The following is a 24981-nucleotide window of genomic DNA, read 5'->3' as shown; positions in this document are numbered from 1 at the left end:
CCCCGCTGGGCACTGGAGTCAAACCCTGTCAGCCTCAAGGGAGAAATCCCTGGGAACATGCCTTCACTGATGCTTGGATAACTGCTCATTATATTCGATTTCTTCCCTGCTTAAATCTCTGTATTAAAGGTTAGCTGGAAATCCTGCAGCAACCAAAGGGAGAGGCCTCCCTCCCTGTACGTGCTGCCCAGACCAAAACCCTTCCAGTGTTAAACCAAACTTTGCTTTTTACTTTTTGACAGAGGCAGTCAATCCCCTGTTCGACTTGGGGAGACTAGACTGGCTTTTTTTGCCTGTTTGTTTTTTCCTTCTCCAAATCTCCACTTTTTTAATTTGTTGTAACTTCTATCCTACCATTAAGGACTCAAAAAAAAAAATTTTAGAAAATCAAATTTTCTTGTTTCCACTGAAACAAGAGCATTAAAACTGTTCACTGAACGTCTGCATGACTGAGCAGGTTTACCCTGCTATTTACATATATACAGCAGGCTGATCTTCAGGGATTCCTCCATTCCCAGATTAAGGACAAGATTCTTTCTTCTCATGTGCATATATCCCTCCCGCTAAAGTCAGACTACTTCATGAATAAGAATTAAAGGGTATTCACTAAGCTGTTACTATGACACCTGATAGTATCTCATCTGAGCAGTGTAGGTGGGAAGTCTGTACTAATTTCTTTGGGAAAGAGGCCTGAGGAATTAACTTGTTAAGAATTTCATACGCTCGTATATTGTTAACAAGATGATGAGCGTTAGCTCATCAGAACATGGATGAGCTGCAGAGATCAAAATTGCTGCAGCCACTTAAGCTGAAAGTTCACTTGCATTTAACAAGCTATAAATCCAGTATGGGAAGACTGAATTTTATTCCCAAGCGATTGTTAACACTGTAGAGACCATTAAAAAAATAAAATCAAAGGTACACAATACTCACGGAACCCTGCTCATTACTGCTTAGGCAGGAAACGATACCCTTTGCACAGAGTAAGAAACAAGAAGCAAAAAACTCGACAAGTTTTGGTCCAGACCGTGGAACCTCACCTTACAGCTATAATTACAGGTACTTAGCTCTTGGGAAAGCTACAGAAGTTTATCTATTGATTTCAGTAAGCTTAGGATGAAACTCACAATGATTTAAAGGATTAGAATTTTAAAGATGTAAGCTGCGTTTCAGGCTTCACTTAATTAAAAGGTACATTAAAAAAAAAAGCTAATTAATACATTATCAAGGCTTAATACTTAATTTCAGATACAAGAAAGCAATTTAAACACATGCATAAATGAGAACGGTCTTGACTAGGAATTGTTAAAGTTAGCTGTAAAAGGAATCTGATCCAAAAGGCAGCAGAGTGCTGCTCTCGGCTTTAATGAGCGATGGTTCAAAGCCTCCAACAACAAATGGGTGCAGGGTGCCCGCGCCTGCAGCACCACCGTTGCAAGAAAGATCTTCCTAATCAGCGTGCTTGAGGCAGGGCTGCATCCACAATACATTCAAAATACTCAGTGGCACAAACTGGACACCGGTGACAGAGGTTTGTATTAACAGCCCAGCTGCTCCCTCTCTATGTAGTGGTCACCGAAAGCCAAGCCCACTTAGAAATAAAATACAGATTTCCTAACAGCTGTGCTTATTTAGTTGGATAATGGCGGTATTCACACATGGTGATTACACTTCATTCACGTTTTGCTTTTAAAATTACCATTGCCCACACTATTTTTATGGCATTATTGATCATTTTCTCTCATTTTGAGCAACTCAGTAATGTGGCAGTGTGAGGCTTAGTCTTTTGCTTGACAAGGATGAGTTTGCATAGTTAAAATACTGGGGAAAGCTCTGAAATACTGGACTCGGCTATATTAAAAGCACAGTATTTTACACCTTGTCTTTCACAGGAAAAGCTGGAAGAGATGGGGAGAGACATGGAGCCAGAGGGGCACTGCTAATGAAATCCTTCCTGAGAAGTAACATCCCCCGGTTAGATGAAAACAGGCACCTGATTAAAAAAAAATGAAGTTCATACGACAATTAATTCAGCTTCAAAGTATTTAATTTCAAGATTGCACATCTGGCCTTGCTGAGTCAGCTGCAAAGTGTCTGACACAATCAGGTTCTGTCACCTCATTTCTCTCCCTGAGCTTAGCTACTGACCTTTGCTATCCATCTCGCCGAAAGCTGATAAGTGTCTCACACAGGAGCACCAAACACCGACCTTCAGACAGCTGATTTTTGTATCTGCAGACCACCATCACCTGAATGCTATAGCGCACATGGTTAGTAGTGTCATATATCCTTCACAGTGTGGTCCGATCATTAGCTGGTTTGTTCGGAGAGGTTTGCTACAGAAAAGGGAGAAACTGCAAAGCAAATTGCAAAGCCATCAGGAAGCCTCATCAAGCATGCAAGGCACTAATGAATGCACGAAGTCAACTTCTTTAATGAATCAAATTAAGCAGTTACACAAACCTTGCCACGAGCCAGCCTGACTTGAACAGTGGAAAGGTGTCTGAAGCAGGATGACACCTAGGTACCAAATACCTATTTTAAGGAGGCTGATACCGCTGACAATCTATTGGGACTTTATTTGCTTGTTTAGTAGGAACACCTAAAGCAGAATGTTGTGTCTGAAGGTGCTTGTAAAGACAGGCTACTGAAGTAATTGGTTTTTTTCAGCCTCCTTTTTAGCACTACGTTTACTTTCAGCAAACTTCCAACTTTCTTCTGTTTCATCAAAAATTTCTCTTTAATGAGCAATTAAGCCATCACCAGGCACTTGCGTATTCAGCGTTGGTCAGGGAAAAGAGGAGCTGTCTGATGCTGCTCGGTTTTGACTGTAACTACGCTAAGGAGAAAATTATTTCTCAAGTCAGCTGAAGCAGCCTCTTGCCCAGCTTTCACTCTCCCATCTTCAGCCATTTGGCAGCTGAATGAAGCTTATGTTTCCCAAATGGACTGAGGGGAGCTGCTCATCTTGTTAAACATCATACCTGGGCAGCAATCATCTGGTACAATATCCAAATATCATTTCCCCTCATACCCTTGGATGTATTTTTTAAAAAATCTGTTCGCAGATAAAAATCCTTTTTCTTCGGTCAAACGCATTGAGAAGTCAGTATTTCAGACTCGTTTTTGCAATTAACCTGTAAAGCCCCATCCAGTGCCTGATGAAAGTAATTCTGATTTTTCCAATCACATTCAGTGGGTTATGGAACATGCCCTTACAAAGTAAAAAGTTGTTGAAATAGGATTATATGTCTTACTACTTACTTGAAGCCTCAAATCAGCTGCTAAGCAATAAATCTTGGAGTTCTCTATTACCTTCATCTCATTTTAGCACAGATGGTAAAAGCTAGTGACCTTTATTTTTTGCCTTTCTGAGCTGGGAGCTGGAGTAATGAGAATATAATGAAGGTCTACTTATTTTCCAACAGGCTAGGAAGACTCAGATTTTCAGAGCACCACTCTTCTGTCTTTTCCCTGAAGTATTTCTCAGGGAGAAGAACAAAGTCAGACTCACTGGTGCCATCAATCTCCTTGAGGGCTCCAGCGTTCAATGGCTTAAACATACCTTAAAAATACCTTAAAAATCCAGGTTTACTGGAAAACCAAATGCAATTGCGCTACTATGACAAGTTAGCTTTGCTCACTTAGTCTTCATAACGTTACTCCACCAGGCACGCAGTATAGCTACAGGCAAAAAGTGTTCTGGACCTCTAAACAGATGTGCAGGATAAAAACATGATTATTTGTTACTCCTTAAGACACAGTCAATTCTTCACTCTCTTTTAGGGGAAACAAAAAGTTGACTTTCTTTCCTAAAACCAACTTCCACTTCAGTTAAAAAGCTAAAACTCTGCCAGCTTTAGATGGGATCCTTCCCAAATGAGATGAATGCAGCTAGTACAGTAAGTGCTGGGAAACTGGGCAAGCCTCTTGAAGATAACTAATAGTGTTAATTACTACTTTGTTTTGTGAAAACACTGAGAAAAATTCAGGTGCTGTGTTTAATTTCTTGCTGAAATATTTAGATGTTAGAGTCCGTGGGAATCCGTCTGGGCCCCTATCAAAAGCAAAAATGTCTGGGGGAAAAAGAATGTGAAAACATCAGCTGAAATAAATCTGTATCTGCCCACAAGTCACATCACTCCTGGACTCGCCAAACACAGCAAACAACGCAAGTGTCTCCCTCAAGGTCAGGCTCGCAGGAGGAATCTGTACGTATTGATCCCGGGAGCAGTTATCCACCATTTGCTCACCGTTACCTACATTTAGCTGTTACACTCGCTGTCACCTTCTGTCTTTTTCTTAGCTACAGAACTAGGAGACTCATCTGTCTGAAAAGCACTTGGGGAGAATTATTTTTATATACATACATTTTATATATTTGTTTAAAATATTTTTTTATAGTTATAGATGTATATAAATATGGCACGAAGCAGACCTTTAGGGAAGAACGCAGAATAAAAGTTTCATTGCCTGCCAGCTAAGTAGTAAGCTTTAAACAGCCACAAGAACACTTAAGTAGTGCTTTGCTTTTAGGCAGATACCTTTTATAACACAGCTGAAGAAAAAGGTTTGAAACGATAACTATCCTTCAGCAGGCAGGCTTTTACTCTTTTGTTTTTTTCCATTCTGAAGAAGGAAGATTCAAAACCAACCTCAGAATATCCTGTGCTTAGGTACAAACATAACTAGGGAAATTATGTCAAAATAGCTGTTTACCACTTCACTGCTTCGTGTTGTTTTGGCATTTAAAAGTTTCTTTCCTCATGTTTCCTTGTTCTGGGGAAAAGTTCACGCTTTTTGCCTAACATATAAACAGAAAATCCAATCGGTAGCACGTACTCTGTCCTTACTCTGAAATGTCCCCGCCCCCCCCCCCCCCCCCCCTTTCAGAAATAGCCGCTCTTTCCACAGCAGGATGGAAGGGGATGGGACATACCGATGTGTTTGCAGGTCTGTGCAGCTTGTTTCAACAAGCATAAGCAACAGAACTAGTTGTAGCAATTTCTGGTCAGATAAAAAGCCATTTCAGTCCAAGACAAAGTTTCTCCATGATTTTGGAGGGCTTCAGATCAGGTAAACAGCCTTTTGCAAATCCTGTGTGAACTGACCCAGTCGTACAAACACAAGCTAGATGTTTAGCAAGTGAGCCAGAAATTCAACTTACATAATAAGGCTCCTAATCATCTTTTTTAAATTAAATTTTAATTATGTAAAAATTAGCAACTGGTCCAAAGGTTTATACATTACCATAAATGTCTCCAAAAAAGAACACACTCCCAAGAAATGCCTCACATTGCTGCAGAATTGGAAACTAGGACATGTTGATGCGATCCCAGAGCAGTTTTTACTAAAAGCACTATTTCTGAGAAATCTGGCTCTAACAAAAGACAGAATCCCTCATGAGGCCACTTTTTAGTAAAATATTTACAAGAACACCCAAAAGCCAGTTTCTTTTTCATGTGCTTGTAAAAATGTACCAGTAGTGGAACAACTTGATCTATATATCCTTAGGCACTTCTAAAACGTGGAGAAAAAAAATCTCTGTCATTGCCTCCCTAAAGCCGTCTGCCAGGCACTCCTGGGGCTGGAAGGTGTTAGTTACCAGGGCTGGGAAGAGGTGAAAAATGGCAATGCCTCGGAAAGATGCAGACCTCAAAAAACAGCATTCATTTAGCAGTTTGCTGTTTTCCTATCAGAATAATAAAAACTTTGGTGTTAGGACCTGTTCAGGTCCGATTTCTATATGCCTTATAGAAAAAAATCTAGAAGGAATGCTCTGATATTATATTCTTGATTTAAAATATATTAAAAATGTTTTTCATTCGGTCTTTTTATCTGCTCTTCGGTCTTTAATAAATACTTTATCCTGTATAGAAGTGACCGCACATATAACATATAACAAAATTACCTTTGATTTTAATTCATTTTGCTGATTTGGATGGTATTGCTAAGATTAAATCTGCAACTATTATCTGAAAAGTATTTTCATGCTCTAAGTTTTTCAAGATTTTATGTTCAGAAAATTTAATGTAAGGAAGTATTTTAGTACAATTGCTTTTTACTTTGCCTGTATTTTGTATAGTACATGCTACAGATGGTTACTGAAGAATTGAATGCTTAAAAGCACACCAAAGAGACAAAGATTAATACATCATATTGTCAGCAGGACTAAATGTTATCTTTTGTAATAGCATCTAACAAATCTCACATCATCTCTGAGAAAACAGAGTCCATAAATGTAATAATAAAGCTATGTACACTATATTAGCATCATACTGTACCACCCCCTTTCCATTTGAAGGAGGCACTTCCCAGCACGTAGACAAGATGCGCTCAGCACATCTAGGCGATGCCGGGAAATTCCATTTGCTCTTTGCACATCACATGAGTGCATGTTCCTGACAGGAGGATGGGCAAAGCAAAGCATGAAAAACTCGAGGAAGCGCAGGAATTTACTTGAAATATAATTTCTGTTACGTTAAGAGATAAATGGTTCACATCAGAGACAACTTCAGTATTTTAACATAAAACCTTGAAGTCTTCTATCATTCTGCAAAAAATTGGGTCTGAATTGGCTTTTTATCCAATTTTGACATAATAGATCAAAGAATACCAGTGCATAAACCCCCACCTTTTATAAATTACTTACAAGCAAAATTACTGTGTACCCTCCATACCAAAACTAGGAGATTCCTCTTCAAGAAAAGGAGCTGCTTTTCTTTGCGTCTTCATCCTCATCAGCCTTTTTTCTTGTGTTTGTTTTTTGCAATATTCTTCCTGAGAAAGGCAAAAAAGTTTTCAATTTGCTGATTTTCTTCCTAAAAGTATGGAACAAAGAGTTGCTTGAAGCTTGAATAATTTCTTGCAGTCTTCAGATAAAATAGGTAGACTTTCCTATATATAAATATACCCATTGTCATCCTTTTCCCAAAAGAAAAAAAAAAGACAAAGAAAGCAAGCACACATCTCCCCTGAGACATATGTAGAGCTGTAATATCTATTTCCACCATAGCTGTTCTTGGAAGTGTTGTTTTTAAAAGTCAGAATAACTACTGTACCATAGCTACTTTTTATTTATATTTCTTATTTCTTCCCAAGGACTGCCTAAAGAGGGAAAAGTTGTTCCTAAAATATTCAAGCTTTCCACAGAAAGAGCCAGTATAGCTGAAGAGGAGTGGGCTGGATGCCTTCTCACGGGGACCCAGGCAGCAGTCCTCGTTAAAAAAAAGAAAACACCCGGGTATCTGAACACAGACAGGAGGAGTCTGAAAGCTTCCTGAGGACCACTGCTTACTGCTTGTAATCCTGGCCCGGGAGGATTGATAGGAAAAGTCTCCTGCTAATCCCATTTTGCAGTGGGTGGGAATGGGAAATAGTTTTTCTTGAGCTGCCTGGAACACCCAGTAGAGTCGGTTAACGGACTCCCGTGGACTTCCCTCAATAGCTTAGACCTGAAGTTTGAAGCTTTGCTCCATTTTCCCCTTTGCTAAAAAGGAAAAAAACAACACTAAAGAAAAAAAAATAAAGCCACAAATAAAGCCGATTCTTTTGCACTTGTCTTATTGAATTGGAGAATAAATACAGAAAGTGGACAGACTTCCTTGTGCTCTGCCTATGTTGTCCGTACTTTCCCTTGCCTGACCTGTGAGCAGGTACCGACTCGCTTCATCAGTAGCTGTCAGGGATCCAGCCCCAGCACGGGCATCGCACCCTGCCACCAGCTGCCTCCCCCGGCTGCCGCTGCAAACGTCCGCGGGGAACAACATTTGCTCCGAGCTCCTAAAACACAAGTGCGGCCAAATGGGCAGGCGGAGAAATTTGACACTGCAGCAGCCTCTGTCCTGCACAAGCTCATTGTTCCAGTTTTAAATTTATTTTTAAATAGTGAATGGGACAAGCTTTCTGCAGCACGAGAAGCTCCATCCGAATATGGGAAAAAGCTTCCTTGCCTTGAGGGTGGCGGAGCGCTGGAGCAGGCTGCCCGGAGGGGCGGTGGGGTCTCCTTCGCTGGATCCACCTGGACTCTGTGCGACCTGCCCTAGGAGAGCCCAGGTGACCCCCGGAGGTCCCTTCCCACCCCAGCCACTCTGCCATTCTGTGAAATCTGCAAATAAATGTCATCCACAGGCAATACATAGTGCAGGCTGGTTGCTAGAAGCATTCATTTCCCTGAGCAATGCAAAATGCAACAGAGTTACAGTACAAATAATTGTTCTTTCTAAAGTTTAATCTTTATTTTCTATTCATGAATACTGTGATCCAAAGTAAATTTCTGCATTAAGTTTTCTTTCTAGTTTCATATATATAAAATATATTATATATATTTATATATAGTCAATATAGATTGAAAGTAACTGTTGAAACTGAATATAGATGAAGGGGAAATCAAGAGGAAGGGGAAAAACCGAAATCAATAGCCCTACGAACAGATTTCTTAGAACATCGTAAATAAACCCACAGCTTTTCAATTTGGTTTGTAGACATGTGATGCAGATTCAAAGAATGCCCAGTAGAAACTACAGAGAATACATTTTACATCCTGAAGACAGAAAACAGCTGAAGGTACCAGCAGAGACTATTTAAATTCCCTGTCAGTATCAGTTATGGTCAAATCATTTCACATAAACCCCGAAATGGATCCATAACAAGACTTAATGCTTTGTTGCTTGAAAAACTATTCCAACATGCAATTAAAAAGTCCAAGGTCTCTAATTGAACTGTTGGGTTTTTTAGGATGAGAAAATTAAAGATTGTTACATGCTTAATAAATCAGGGCCATTAATAACCTGCCTTTTCCCTAAATTTCACTTTATTCATTATAGAGAAATTGAGCGAAGCCAGTGTACAGAAAATACTTTGAAACACCTGTCAATGAAATATTCCTTCTACTGTCTAGAATGAAAAGCCTCACGATAGCTTGCTGAAATTGGTGTCGGTCATTAAAGTCGCCTGCAGACATTGTACGCTTTCTTGAAGTCCTTCAAGCACAACCACATTGCTGGTTTAGTCGCTGCGTATCTACAGGAGCTATTCCCAGCTTTTATCAAGGAGCTTGTGTTTGTAAATAGGCATTACAAAACCTCACAGCTAACTTTCCCAGTTTTTGCACTTAACTGCTTTATGAATCCCAATGTCTTTTGAAGAGAATTTGCACATTCATACAATTTTATTATAATGAGCTAAATTCTGCCATCCTTCATCGTGATAAAGAGAATCACATCCCGGAGATTAATCACTGAATTTCAGTAGAACCATTCATTGACTAACGATCAAACTCAACAAACAACGCGGCAGATGGTGGCCATATGAGATTTCTAGTGCCTTCTTTAATGAGCACAAAACACAGGCTCTACCTCATTTGCACATCCCAGCCACTACATCAATGAGTTGTCTACACACAAGCAGCTGTCTGAACAGAAAAAAGGTTGCCTAATTACTGGGCCAGATCCTCAGCTAACATCGATTCTCTGACTCTGCTGATCTAGAAGGAGCAAGGCCGATTTACATCACCTAAAGATTGGGTTCGTGACTCCTGGAGAGGGTCTTTGGGATTGCAGGAGCAGCAGCAGCAGCAGGCACATTTTCCAGGGAGCCCCGGGGCTCCAACAGCCAGCTCCCCAGCAGCATTGGCAATAGCTCTACACCAGGTTACTCAGGGTACTGGCAACAGCAGGAGGCTGAAGAATCGACCCCTAAAAGCTCAATAAGCTTATTGTTCCTTTGACATATCAGTGACATTCACAGCATCATAAGCCTTCCTCATCTAAAATATTTAGCTTTTCCGAAGCAGTCAAACAGATACGCATCCTAGCTGACATATACACGCAATAGATCACCAATTTATTTCTTACAGCCCTCCTGGGTACTGTCTGTGCCGAGACAACAGCATTCCCAGAAATGGGCATAAATACCTGTATTTATTTTCCCATCATACTGACTGGTGAGTTGGGGAGAGGGAGCCAGAATAAGAATCACATAGAGAAAATGGCTTGACAAACACTCTCAGCACACTTCCTTCAGCGGAGTACTTGACATTATTTCTCGTCTACTGTGCTACCGTTTAGAGTGGGCCATAATTATGGATTTCCAACTGGCATGATGATTATTATATATAAGACGTTAGTCTGTAAAGACTGTCAAACCAATGAAATGTTCAGGTTTTGAGTAGCCTCCAGGGTAGGGCTCTGCAAGACTCGGTTTCGTGAGCGGTTAGTGTTATTTATAGTCTAGAACTAAACAAGGCAGAAATTAAGGGAATGCTCCTCGTTGAAGGTAACGATATGAAAATGCTGATGTAGGTCTGTGACAGTAGACAGAAGCAATAGCCTTGAGAATATATTGGAAGTGTGGAGGTGAACAGCGAGCAGCACCTTGAGGCTGCTTTTTTGTCATTCTGAGGACAAACTTGTAAATAATTCCTCCCCCCCCCCCTTCAATTATCAGTAATTTAGTAGCTCCCAGGTTATTATACGCCCAGGAAAATACAATACGTCACCTCCAGTTCTCAACAAAATCACCTGGAGAAGTTGTTTTTTCACCTAATGTGGACTGCAGAGGCGTTGGAGGACTAGAGCGGAGTTTAAGGTAGGCATTTTCCATACTGCTTTTCCAAATAACTTTTCCAGCACCAAGTTTAAATGAATCCACCAATCTTGAGCCAAACTTACAGAAAAAAGTAATAATTCTTACCAAACCTAATATAGACACGTGCTGTATGGAAGTTCACCTTAAAAAGTTAACAGAATTCCTTGTGTTCCTGTATGGGTGTAACACTGGTCACTAAAAACGTGCTTTTGATAAAGATCAGGCTATTAAAATACTGGTCAAGGTCTTCTAAGGAAGCAAGAAGGTCTGAAGGCCTTTGCTGTTCTGTGTATCGCTAATGCCTCCCCCACCCCCACCACTTAACAGCTGTCCCTGGAAGGGACGGGGCTTCGTGTCAGGTTCTTCTCTGAGCACCAACACAGCGCGTGTCACCTCGGGGTAACGCAGAGCTGTGGTGCCAACACGGAGCTCTGCACTACGAGCTTTACATTTGGGACCATCGCAGCAGCGCTCAGCCTGCCTGCCTGTAGACTCTGAACTACTTTCCCGCCCAGATTGATTCCTTCGGTCTCTGAGACGAGAGGATGGGAGAAGCGGGCGGGAGCGAAGCGTTTCTCACTGCCCCTATTAGGCTGGTAATAAGGTACATTCTCAAGGGCTTTCAGTCCTGCTTCCTTGAAGTCGAGGCACGAGCTTTGGCTCGTGTCTTCTTTCAGTGCCTGTGTAATTGCCAATTCTATTAGCAAAAATTGGACTTGCAATCTTCACTATCAAAAAGCATCTAAATTAAAGGCTGAAATGCTTTACCTGCTATCTCTGCTACAACAAGCTCCAAAGGAACACACGCCATCTAAGCCAGTGAGTTATTTAAACAGCTAAAAGCATACCAATTCAAAGTGAAATCAATGAGGAATAAAGATTACATATAGCATTACATTTGAAATATTGTTAAATTCTTTTTGTGTGCACATTGTACTTTCATGCATGATGTGCCACACAGAAAAAGGTTGTTTTGATGCCTGTACGATGATATGCACCCAAGTGTCCTTTCAGTCCCTCCACTGTAAATCACACACATCCCTACACACCTCTGGGAGAAAAAAAGCTTGTATTTGAAAAAAACTTGTCCAGAGGTTTTTTTCCCAATATAAACATGCGTTTGTCCTTGACTCTCAAAATGATCCGGTATCGACACAGGCTGGGGGATGAAGGGATGGGGAGCAGCTCTGCCAAGGAGGACTCGGGGGTACTGGTGGATGAAAAACTGGACATGAGCCAGCTCTGTGCGCTTGCAGCCCAGAAAGCCAACCGTGCTCTGGGCTGCATCCCCAGCAGTGTGGCCAGCAGGTCGAGGGAGGGGATTGTCCTCCTCTGCTCTGCTCTCAAGAGACGCCCTGCAGCCCTGCGTCCAGCTCTGTGCCCCCAGCGTAAGGACACGGAGCTGCTGGAGCAAGTCCAGAGGAGCCCAGGAAGATGCTCGAGGGCTGGAGCCCCTCTGCTGTGCGGGCAGGCTGGGAGAGCTGGGGTTGCTCAGCCTGCAGAGGGGAAGGCTCTAGGGAGACCTTACAGCACCTTCCAGTACCTACAGGGACCTGTAAGAAAGATGGAGACAAACTTTTTACAAGGGCACGTTACAACAGGACAAGGGGCAATGGTTTTAAACTAAAAGAGGGTAGATTTAGACTAGATGTAAGGATGAAATTTACAATGAGGCTGGTGAGGCACTGGCCCAGGTTGCCCAGAGAGATGGTAGATGCCCTGTCCCTGGGAACATTTAAGGCTAGGTTGGACGGGGCTCTGAGCAACCCCATCTAGTTGACGATGTCCCTGCTCATGGCAGGGGGGTTGGACTAGATGGCCTTTAAAAGGTCCCTTCCAACCCAAACCATTCCCTGTTCCTATGATCTGATTTGGTCACATTGGGAAAGTAATACAGCTTGGCCACCAGCCAGCGTGGGGACAGAGCCAGCCTTGTGCAGTAACGAGGGCACGTTCCCGGCCGATCTATTAGGCAATAAACATTCTGCTATCTGTGACAGGAGTACATGGCAGTAAAATGCAGCACGGAGAGTATGATACTGGTATCAACCCCCCCTTCCCTTCTCCAGCTTGAACAGAAAATTGCTTTACGTTATTCAGGTAGAAGGCTGTAATTACCCTCATAAAAGATACACAAATAAACCAGTCACAAACAAATTAATCCAGTCACACCTTACTACTACGGAGAAGTGTTTTATCAGTATTGTCTTAAACATGATTATTATTTCTAATAGTTTGAACTGAATTTTGAACTGAGCTGCCATAAAAATGCTGTCTGCTGGCAAATCAAAGGATAAAACGGCAACCGCCACAAAAACGGCAACCACCACAAATAGGATTTCTCTGCCGGCACTGAACGCTGCACCCAGCTTGTGCAGCACCAGCCTTGCAGAGGATGTGTTCTCATCAGCAGACGTATCAGTGATATCGCCAACATCGCCGCTACAGTGACTCCAATAGATACATAATTGTATGAGTATCTCATAGCATCTGTTACCAACAAAGTACAGAGACAACCTAACCTCAAATGACACTCGGCTCTACAGCACGGGTACAGACCTACCACCTGAAGAAGCGGTGTTGATGCTTTTCCAGGGATTACTGTGCTTACACAGAATTGTGTGAAAGCCAAGGAAATTTAAATAGAGCATTTCACTGATAAATTTCTTTCTGTTTCTCTTTATTGATTGGAAAGAGACAAACTAAAGCAGACAGAAAAATTTGTATCTCCCCAAGGAATTATAATAGCAAGATTATGCAGGATACGGGTGGACATGCCAAAATTACAATCGGAGAAAAACAATAGCTGCCTGTACCTATAGTAATTTAATAAGACTTTGCCAGATAGAAAGTGGTGGTGGAAATAATCAGTAACAATAATATTGTTTTTAGTTTTCCCATTTGCTTTTAGGGAGAAAAAAAAGACCAGTCAGTCAAGTGATCCCAGCTGAGAAATAATAGTCTCGATAGCCTGGGAGGAAGAAAATGAGACTGTCACCAAAACAGAGGCCTCTAGTCCTGTCTAACGCACAGAGTACAAACAGGATTTACTCTGCCTGCAACATTTTGCATAGTACAGCTGTGTTTTATCGTCTACAGATTCACAGTGCCTTTCTGCTCACCATGCCAGATAAAACTCGTCTTTATTTAAAACAATCAAAGCTGTATCTACAATTGAAAGAAAAAACAACTCATTGAAAAGACACCATAGAAAATAAAACAAACTCCATCGCTCTAATCAGAGCCTTAAGCGCCTGCGCAAAAGCCACTTGCCACACACCAATATGTGCTTTTCCTGGGTTGATATTCATTCATTTACAGTCTGGCTTCTACAGATTAAAATAACTTTTCAGAAGATGCAGTTTGGGAAATATTGGTGATACATGTCATTTTAAATGCAATATAATTCCTGCAGCAAGAATGTATATTGACAGTAATTTCAGGTAAGATGTATTTGCCATTAAACCTGGAATGCACTTCACCCGCGGTTATTCCAACTATGCATACATCACGGCAGGAATTTATTTCAAAGGTGTTGCATACATTTGTTTTATGTAAGTTGGATTCAGGGAGGCTTCACCTTCACGTTTTATTTACAAGACATGAAAACTGAAATAAGGAATCCCCTTGCTATAGCATCCCCGCTGGGAGCACCTGACCCCAGCTTAAGGACAGAGACTTAAATCTCTGACTCTTCTTAAAATTTGGACTTCCCCTAGCTTATTCTTTGAGAAGACCGCCATTGTACCTGCTTTTTTCTTTTTATAACTATTTCAAGTAGGGCTATGGGTTTGTAATGCTACTTTTGAAAAAGTCGAAATGGAAGACAGGTATAGTAAATTGAAGACCTAAGAGACCTAATGTTCTAAGACAGAACTTTTGTACTTAGTCAAGTCCTAATGTAGCATTAAGAGAAGCCTCTTTTCCAGGAAATGCATATTATTACTAGTGTTTAGTAGGGCTTCCCACTTCTCTGAAGTAACCTTCCTCGAGAGCACAACTTATTAGACAAAGCCAAGAGTATAATTCACATTAATCTCAGCATCAGCGTCCCAGATAATGGGGAAAGGAGAAGGGTGAGAAAGATCAAGCTCGTGCAAGACTGAGATCAAGGCAGCCAGAACATAACATTTAAAAGAGTTTGCCATTATATTAAGCAGTTTCTGCCTGCGAGGTACCACCAGATGCCAGATATACTTTGAGCTGGTACATTGGATTTAGACCGCTGTATTTCCTGCCGCTACACAGCGTACGTCCAACTCTCAGCGAGTTCGTGACTGAAGTCAGTCCTTTCATCCAACCCCCAGGATAAACAAGCTACATGATGTGTTTGGAACCAAATGTAATGACTTTCTGAAGCATCACCGGGAAAGCTGAGCAACAGCACGGTGTAGCGAGCAAGCACCGCGCTGGGAACCAGGCAGCGGATTCCTCGGGCAGCTCAGTTGCTCAGTCGGTGCGTTGCTTCTATTAAGCTAGTGCTCGCTCCGCCACCACCCTTCGCTCTGCAGCACCATGAATTCTCTGCGTATGGATTTTCTGCTAACATCTCCCTGATGTATAGGATGGGGTTCAGTACAGAGCTAGCAAATGAAATGGCATGTGTCAGAGCTGGCCCCCTCTGAAGAGATCAGTTTGGTCAGGAAGTTGGGGAGGGTTTAATGTGCGTTCAGGTTAATACAGCGCTACACACTAGCCAGTTTGTTGTGAAGCTGGTTTTTTCACCTGTAACGTATATGCTAAGGTCCAAGACCGAAGCCTCCTTAGTTCATGCAGTGGTTTCCAATGTGACCAGATGTTTGAGAGCTTTACAAACCTGTTTAATCGTTATCACCTTTTAACCCACCACCATTTAAGTGCACACTGCCAGTGTAGAAACTAGCAGGTTATGATCGTAAGCAACATAGCTCCCATTTCAAAATCTCAATCTGGAGATGACAAATGTATTAACCAGTTGATGACACGTCTCTCTGACTGAGGAGTACTCCAACTAAACGTCCTGCTTTGGTTTTCAAGCGTCTGATATGACACTAGGCATGGTACGTTAGAGATGCTGCTAGAAAGCTGCGCTAAAGGGCAGCAAAACCCACTGAGGTCAGATCCTCGTTATGATTCTGATACAGCCTCTCTCATTTAGCCAACTGGAAATAATCGAGTCAGAAAAGCTGGGTTTCTACCATATGTTGCACAGTCCTTGAAGCAAGGATTATACGACATGGTCCGTGTATATATCTAGGGTTTTAGGTGAGTGATGAAATCAAATTCCATTTTCCCAACAGCATTATGGCTTCAACATCTTTCTTAGCAAGGCGGCGGAAAACAATAAGCTGTTGTTTTGACATTTTATATCAGTATGGGTAAAAGTGTGAGACAAGCCAATACCTTGAAAGGCTAAAGGAGAGGAATGAGCTTTCCTACACCTTTACGGTTCCACTTGTGTTCCCGGTGAACAGCCTCATCTCCCTTGCATCCAGCGCCACAGTGCTAGAACTCAGCATCCCCATGACAACCAGTAAATGGTTTGATTTTCTGCCCACTGTCAGTCAGCAAGAAGACAACAGTAGATGCTGTGTTTGAGCTAATTACCTAGGGGAAAGCAGAAACCGTGATGAAATACAAAGTCTTGCTATATACATCATTAAAATAATCTCATACATATGTGCTCTGAACTTAGAACACACTAGAATCTGAAATGCAAATCACAGAGCAGTTGACACCGATTCTTACTTTCTACCCCTCCCCCCCCCCCCTCCCCCCTTTTTCAATTATTTAAAAAGATTTCTGCTCCCACACTATTAAAGCTCCCAGGAAGACACAGACTCGCTCCCTGGGAGTCATCAGCCGGGGGAAGCGGGGCAGCACCGCGCATACGGCCACGTGCCACTTCCAGCTCGGGAGGCACGTCTGACAGAGGCTGTTCGGTGGTGAGGCGGATTGGCCTTATTTCTTTCGAAGAACTGACACCCTCAGTAATAAATCACCAACCCCTGGGAAGTGAAATTCAAGGAGACTGTGAAGACAGCAGCTGTACGTTAGCATTCATCAGGAAGCTCAGATTTACAAGTTAGGAGAAATTTCATTTAAAATCCACTGTGATTGTTTCTTTTCTGTTTTGGTCAGTGGGCGTGAACTCGCTCAAAGGTAACTCTGCTGTCATTTGCTGTAAACTTAGGTCAGAGTCACACCTCGCCTTACTTCAATCCAAAGTCAAGAAATCACCTTGCAGTGCCATCAGAAAGGGTCATTTTTAATTGTACTATCACAGTTAGAATCCTATTTTTAGGACTGTCAGGCACTTGATACTTAGGAGGCATCATAGTGAATCCTCTACACGTCACCTCATGCCTGAGCCACTGTTTGTGTGAAGATGCTTCGTACTCGCTCATTGTTATTTTCATCTCACCAGTAAAACAGCCACACTGTACTGTCCACTGCAAAAACAACTCGGGAATTTTTCCTGGAAGCAAATGCATAACACCTTCCAAATTCTTTCCTCAAAGTTTCTCACTAGTTCTGACATTTTAAAAGACAACTTTAAAAAGTGCATTGTGAAGAAACACAACCCAAACCTAAGAAAATATCCTGGGTTTTGCAGCCAGCGCATGCAACTTAACCGCAGTAACTCTACAGCATAAAATGTTTGATCTGAATACTTAGGGCATAAACATCATACTGGTCTAGCAACTGCTCAAAATTATCAAAAATACTTTCTTGTATACTTGTAAAAAAATCCCATTGAAGTGAGGCAGGGCGAAGCTGCCCTTTACGTTTATTTGAGAAGCCAATATAATTCATACCTACCAAATTACAAAGACTGCTTCTGCCCTTAAAAACTTCTCAAGCAGAGCAAAAACTAAATTCTGATTATAACCATTTTCCTTTTAACGCAAATGTTGGCATTTTCTTGTGCATTCTAAGCTCGCTGCTGAGTATTGAAGGATACTGAGAGGGTACGGTACAGATTGCTCAGAAAGGAAAGGAGGAGGAAAAAAGAGATTATAATGTATATTAAAAAATCATGCACTTTCTCAAAAACATGCTGGAAACATTAAAGAAAAAAAACAGATCATGGGAGCTATCATGACTCACAGCAGATCACTAATCTCAGGTTTTATATGTACATAGAGAGATATATACATATATGTAATGCTTTCTAAGCAACTAACAGAATCAAGATGACTGACAAGTATGATCACACAAACATGAAAGGACAAAACCAAAATAAAATATTAAAAAATAATTTAAAAAGATTCCCAAGGCACACACTACAGTGAAAAGCCACTTGCCAGAGTCATAAAGAGGAATAAGAGGAAAACCAGGGGAAAGTGTTGGTTCATTAGAGAGAGTAAGGTATCAGCAATGCCAAGAAGGCCAAGGTGCCCAATGCATTACTTAATTAGTCTTATTAAAGGTGTCAAGCAGGTAGTTAACACCAATGACAGAAGGGTAAGAGCTCTCTTCGAAATAGGTCAGATCATAATCGGACAAGACGGATGTTTTCAAAGTGTGAGCAGTGAACCTCGAAATCTTCTCATTGAGGAATCATGGAAAAAAGCACGATAGCAGGAAACCGAAAAAGGCAGTTGTTCTCCCTGTCTGCTAGAAGGGGCAGAAAAAATATGAGAAAAGAAAAACATGACAGCATTACTTCCATCCCCCAAAAAAAAAGAAAAAAAAAAAAGTCAGGAATAATATAATCACATTAGTGGTAAGCAGCAAAGGGTACCACGAGGTGAGCAGCAGCATCACTCACTCGTCAAGGACAAAGCACATCTCATCTCCCTTCACTGCAGCATAACAGAAAGAAGCAGTTCATTTCATACATCTTAATTTTAGGCAGGCATTCTCCTAATTAGTTGTCAAGATGAAACTATTGTAAGAGAGAAGCAAAGCAGGTGGAGCGGGCGGGTGGGCTGCGTGGCTGTGCCGGCAGTGGGCAGGGGTCCTGCTCCCTTCCACCACCCCACCCACCAGCTGGCTGATGGAAAGGATCGAGTGACACGGATCTGGGAGGTACAACCTGCCAGTGGGGACAGAGTCAGAAACCATGATAATTTCAGCTGTTACTCTTTTACAAAACCCAGAAGTTAAGGATATATTTACATATCTGCAGCACTTGTGAAGCGTTAGAACTGGTAAGGCTTCCCCTGCAATCAGGTCCAGTGCTGGAGAGAGGTCCACGGGGAAGATCTGGATCAAGGAGAGCAACAAGGCATAGGTATGCGATTATTTTAGCACAGAGGGAACGGAGGAAAGACATGGTAACGATCCCAGTTACCTGGAGGCTGGTGCACTGTGAGAAGGGAATCGCTGTCCGTGACCACGGGAGGAGAGGCAAGCATTGGGGACCTCGAACTGCTTTTTAAAAGCTTTTTTTTTTTTTTTTTTTTTTCTTTTCTTTTTTCCCTCCCAGGACAACATAAGTCTAGAATGAATTATTTGAGGAATTAATGAAGACTCCATTACTAGAAGTTTTTAATATGTTAGAACAACTTTTAATGGCACAGGGCTGCCTCCCGAGACCCCGCTTCTCCTCCGTGGCCAGCATCCAACAGGCAGAGGCTCATGATCAACTCATCCAGGGTAATTTAAACAAGGAGCATGAGGGAGAAGTTCCTATCGAGTGATAAAGAAAAAAATATATTATGAGAAGTGACATGAAGACGCATAAGCTCTGTTACTATGTCACAATTGTCAGACAAAAGGCACACCAGACCCAGCAACGCGCTTGTACCCCAAAATGAGAGAAATTCAGAAAGGTGGGGAAATTGGTTCAGGGTGGGACAGTTATGGTTACAGCTCCAGACAACTTCTAGAAATTGAAGTTTCATGATTGATCTTGCAAGATTTGATTACCAAAGCAGTAAAATTCAAGGGTTCCTTGACAAACAAGCATTTCACAGTGAAGCTGGCAAACCGGTTATTTCCATGTACACTTACCTATTCGAGCTTACCCCGGGCCACTGTGGGAGCAGTTCAGGGTATGATCACTCGGGATGGTGAAAGCATTAAATTTAACATCAAATTCTATGTCTTGCATCCCAGCTTTTGCAAAGACTAGTTTTCTGGATGAGAGGTTATAAAAGGGTTTTTTTCCCCCCCTTTAAGCAATTTCAGATAGCTATTTTTATTAATACATTTACTAGTAATTGCAAACAATTTTCAGTGTATAGTTGCATAGTTAAATCTCGCCTTTTAAAGCGGGCAGAGGATATCCTAACTGCATCATTCAGCTTTTGCTGTACATGCCGGTGGAAACCGAGCACATGGCCCAGCTTCGGCTGACCCTCTGCACATGGTGGCACTGTTCCAGTACGATAAAAAGTGGGTTATTATATAAAACAATTCTGTATCTATCAGTGGGTGATATTGAACAAGCCAGACTCAATAGACATACTTACTGGAAGGCAGGTGCTGCTCAGCTCAAGAAAATCGGCATCTAAAATTGAATGAGCGGAAGACTTAACAGCAGAGGGGGAAAATAAAACACAGCACAGGAGATGTCAAAGGCTCATACACAAGCATAAGTGAAGATGCACATTTACAGCCCAGAAAACACGATTTTCACAGGTACCTGCCCTAGATGTACTTATCAACTTCACACCCAGGCATGGCTCCAGATACTAAAAAGCAAAACTAGCTTTAGTAATAAAAAGCACAAGCCACAGCGCAAGAAGTTAGGTTTAAATCTAGACACTAACTACTCTAAATATCTAAGGGAAATAAATCTGTGATCTAGATCACATCCATTTATAGCCGTGAGACAGATTTGTTCTATGGAAGAGGCTGATTCATCTAAACAGACTACCAGACTTGTATTTTAAGCTTTTCTGAGATTATTCTGTTCTCCTTCACATGAGTATTACTTTCATTACAAGCTTTCTTGAAGAAATGTTTAAATCAGAAAAATGCACTAAAAATGCAACGCTTCATGTTAAATCCATGACGCTCACTGCAGCCAGAATTAGCTGTAGTATTAGCATGCACTCCCAAATCACCGTGCAGCAACTTCTTATTTTGTTCCTCTGAGCCAGTAGTTCTGTGAAGTGCTGTATGCAGGAATCAGAGCGAGACTGACGGATGGTCCACAGCAAGCAAAACATTTCTAACCACCAATAACCACCATTTTCCCCCAACTTCAAACAGGGAATTTTCCAAATTTTAAATGTAGGCTTAATTATCACTCTTAACAGAAATCCCAGACTATCTGAGGAGTAGCTGTTCCCATTTGGCCAGGGCATGATTTTTTTCCATGAGTTCGGTATACAGTGATATTTTGGAATCCTGACGGAAAAAGTACCCTTTCTCCCGTCCACGGGTATCAACTTCTTCAGTACTCCTGTTTTACACATGCTAAATACGCAGTATGAAGCCCAAAGAAGCATATATTCCAAAAAGATTGAGATAAGGATCCGTCCGCTCAGCCCAGCACTGACACAGGTCTCCAAGTCAAGGGTGGCCCAGTGCTGCCGCACTGGCATCGCCTCCTCGGCAGCGCTTTGTATCCCAGATTACTGTCTGTGCTTCAGGTATTTAACTTTTCGGTGTTACATCAGCACAAATTGATCATCCAAATTCCAGCATTGATCTAACTCTTGAATACCACTACCAAAAAACTGGGTTTGTCCCTAAAATAAAAGCATCCAAGTGCTGCTGCTGTCTTATGGGGTTTAGTCATCCTCTCCTTTTGATTCCGATTCTGTGGCTCACAGAGCCTTCAATTTCAACAGCTAAACTGAAAACATATGTACCTTGAAAACAGTGTTCCTCTTGCTAAGTAACACTTTATTAATAACAAAATTAATTTTATACTTAATAGTCCAAATCTCTTTGAAGTCTTAAACAGAAAACATACAGGAGTTGGTCCATTGCCCAGGGAACATCTGCTACTGCAAAGATAAATGCATACACGTATTTTGTGGCATTAGGGCAGCAAAGGAAGGACTCTTAGTCAGTTATAAATGGAAGAGGACTTGCCCTGGCAAAATCCAACAGCCATAGTTGAAAACCAGCTAGGACACCAGTGCTGAAGACTCAGATTTTTCAGTAACTCCTTCAGCCATCGCATGGAGTTAGGGTTACCTGCCACAGCCGAAAAGGGATGAAAATCCTCCCCTTCAGTAGCCCGTTGCCCCCAATGTCAAGACCAAGTCCTGTGTCTCCTCCTGACCTGCTCAAACACTGACTTAGTGCGTACACGTGTGGCTATAAGGTCTGGCAGAAGGTTGTCGTTACCTCTTCTGGCTCCAAGCCTGCACCACTGTGTTTCTGCTACGGCGTGATGCATCTACACTGAGCTCGAGACAATTTTCTGCTTACGTGTGGGCAACTGACATTTTGATTCAGCTTCCTGAGACAGGAAAAAAACAAATCAAATACTGATCATGCCTTCGGAGCCTGATCCAAATACAAGCTACACTTGAAGATGATAGATTTCAGGTGCACCAGAAACTATTTGAGAAAGACAACTCGGCAGACAATTTACCAGCATAAGCTCCAACAATTCTAAAGCTGTTTTAGCACAGAGTTACAGGTAACCAAAAAAAAAAAATAAAAAATTGTACATGGATAATTGCTAACCATGCAGGCACCTACGAAGAGATTGCATTAGTGTCCCCATTAATGAAACAGTCAAGTAACTTCTCGAAAACAGAGTTCCAAATAATCTTAACTTCTCTTAAAGCTTTAGAGGTATATGTTTGTTCCTTTAACCTGAAAACACTCTGTCCGTAGGGAAAGGATTCTGAATTGCGCTTTCAGATAGGTGGGCACATATAGATGGCTTTGACAGTAAACTAGATCACTGGCTGTTTTTCTTTGGGGTTTGTGGGTTTTTGTTTTTTTTTTTTTCTTTTGTAATCAGATCGTGGTACTGCTGCCATGCTATAAACATTCATTTGCACCAAACAAAGTGAGGAAAAAAATTTCACAATACCCCGTTATCAGAACACAATATGCTCTAAGGTTTGCATCTCAAGCAGTAGATAAAGGATGCTGTTCGGGCTGAGCTCAAGAAGACGTTATCAGAGGCGTTCCCCTGTATAGCAACCGTGGCTCTTCATTGAGATGCAGGTAGTGCCTCGATACCAAAGACTGCAGTGCATCATTAAAGTACTGTGAAGACAAACAACACTCATGCTGCATACCAAGTGGTATTACATTTAACTGAATCATTTTAGTATGAATACATCCAGGTCTGCCACCGCGAGCCACTTGTGTAAAACGTGCCGGCAGAAACGGATCTGCACTAATTACGTTTCATGCATATTTCAGAATTAACCTCGGGGATAGGGAAAGGTGGCGATGAAGAGGAATTTTATAACCAAGTTCGTTTGCAATTGGCAGCCACACCAAGGCTAGCTATCTCAGAGATAACCCTAGAACACCTCAGATGAGGAGTTTTATTTCTATTACGGTTGTTTCACTGAAGACACATGAAGATTTTGTGTCTCTTTGAAACACCGAACCTTTACCAAACCCTAAACCCCTTTCGAATCTGAAAGGCTGGAGGACTTCAGCTAGTGTGCACTAGTTCCACTAAAATTCAGGAGAAGCAGAGTAGCCATATTTCTCTCCAGGGAGTGTCACAAAACATCACAATTGGGCTACATCAGTATAAGATAATTTCCTATCCAAAGTAAAGGGTCGTGTTTCTTTTCATCCCTCTGAACTTTCTCTTCCATTTTCCTTGGAAATCTCTTCCAAGGACACACTTAGAAGCTTATTTCCGCGCCCCCCCCTCCCCCCCCCCAGCCCTGGAAAATGCAGAAAGGTCGGTTTGCCTTTTTCCTTTACCTGTTTCAAGACTGAATTGCACAGGACACAGCTAACAGCTTACCCACTGCCTCCGACCCTTCTGCTCATTTCCTGCTCTGTTTCCAGTAACAGCTAAATGGCCATCTACGAGCTTCACTGAAATAGAGAGAAGAATGGGATTTCAGATCTCTAGGAACAAGCCGGCAATCTTCTGGATGCACAGCTGATGCTGAATGCCCCAGATCCTCAACACCTGTGAACATAATAGAGAAATCACCAATTATCTCCAGTATTTGCTTCAGAACAGGATTCAGAAATTGATAGCTTGCACTGCAGAAGGTCTGCCTTGCTTATTGTTTTCCTCATTTGCCACTAAACACATTTTGGTTTGCTTTTATAAAGAGTTGTCAACCACCGTTTCCCATTATTATTTGTTTTGTATCAATAGCCAGGGCCCTGTTGTCCTATTACTCATGGCACGATGCACCACACGTTCCAGTGATCCCCTGCTCCTACCGCAGCGCCTTGCGCATCCCTTTACTGAAGACGTTACGTTGGTCGTTTGGAGCTGCCGAGAGGTTTGTGACCCGCGATACACATGGCTACGTGGGGGCAGCGGGGACACCCGAAACAAAACACCTCATGCAGAGGCACCTGCGGGAGCAGGGGGATCATCCCGGTGACCCCAGCGAGCCCTTCCAGCCATTTAACCTTGGGACACGGTCTTTGTCTAGACAGGCTTAGGTGCTGCGTGATCGAAGGCGGGGGGGAAGAGCTAACAGGTGATTTATCCAAGGTCACAGAAGATAAAGGCAGGGTTTACCATCGGCCCCATTCCCGATCTCAGTGCAATGTCTCAGCTAATAAATCACGCTCATTTTCTTTTCCACAGTTTGTGCCTTTCTCATTTGATGTGTCTGCACTGAAACGTATTTGGTTTATAATCAGGCGAACAAGAGGAAGCAAAGCCATTATGTCTAAAATTTCTTGCTTTTGCACACAGAAAGAAATCCGAATTATCAGAGAAAGGCTGAACCATCAGCATTGGCAGACCTATGTTTTGCAAAGGTCTCCGAAGGCCTGGAAATATGATACATGAGCTCTGCAGCCAGGAACACTGGCTGGGAAGGGACATGGGAAAAATCTCCCATGGCATTGTACGGGGGCTGGTGCGAGACACCAGTGGCTGAGACTGAGATACCGTGGTCTGTTGTGGACAGAAAAGAAGCAGCAATTTCCTAACCAATATTCACTTGGTATATTGTAAAGGACTTTTAATAAGTCTGAGGCAGTAACTGCTGCAGATCATATAAACGGTCTGTTCTGCAGGGATGAGACGGGGTCCATGATCTGTAGCATCCCTGAACACACAACATCCAGCTGCCAGACAGGAGTAACTAAAAGCAGGCACGTCATCGACATGCAGGCTCCTTCAGATGGGGTTTGCCATGCACCTTCCCCAGATCGTTTCTGCAAGATGCCATCCAGAAGAGGCAGCAAAGATTTTAATTAATGAACTATTCCATTTCTCAGAAAACGGGCAGATGACATCCTTGATATATTCACTTAAAATCTTAATATTCATTAGTGGCAAACACACACAAATATTTTTTCTTTCAATTCCATCTTCAATTACCT

General features: G+C 42.1%; 1 long non-coding RNA gene across 2 annotated transcripts; it reads right to left on the bottom strand.

Moving 5' to 3' along the window:
• Positions 1 to 6624: 6624 nt before the first annotated feature.
• On the bottom strand, positions 6625 to 23942 carry LOC119157052. Of its 2 annotated transcripts, XR_005107359.1 has the most exons (4): positions 23426 to 23485; positions 18866 to 22701; positions 15970 to 16173; positions 6625 to 6780 (listed from the first exon to the last, which is right to left on the bottom strand). It is a non-coding gene; the product is annotated as an uncharacterized LOC119157052 (long non-coding RNA). The 2 variants fall into 2 exon arrangements; XR_005107358.1 differs by having other exon boundaries at positions 18866 to 23942.
• Positions 23943 to 24981: the final 1039 nt, after the last annotated feature.

This window comes from Falco rusticolus, chromosome 13, assembly GCF_015220075.1.
Source record: "Falco rusticolus isolate bFalRus1 chromosome 13, bFalRus1.pri, whole genome shotgun sequence".
In the NCBI taxonomy this organism is placed as follows: Eukaryota; Metazoa; Chordata; class Aves; order Falconiformes; family Falconidae; genus Falco; species Falco rusticolus.
Note: the sequence above shows the minus strand (reverse complement) of the source record. Positions and strands in the feature narration are given on the sequence as shown.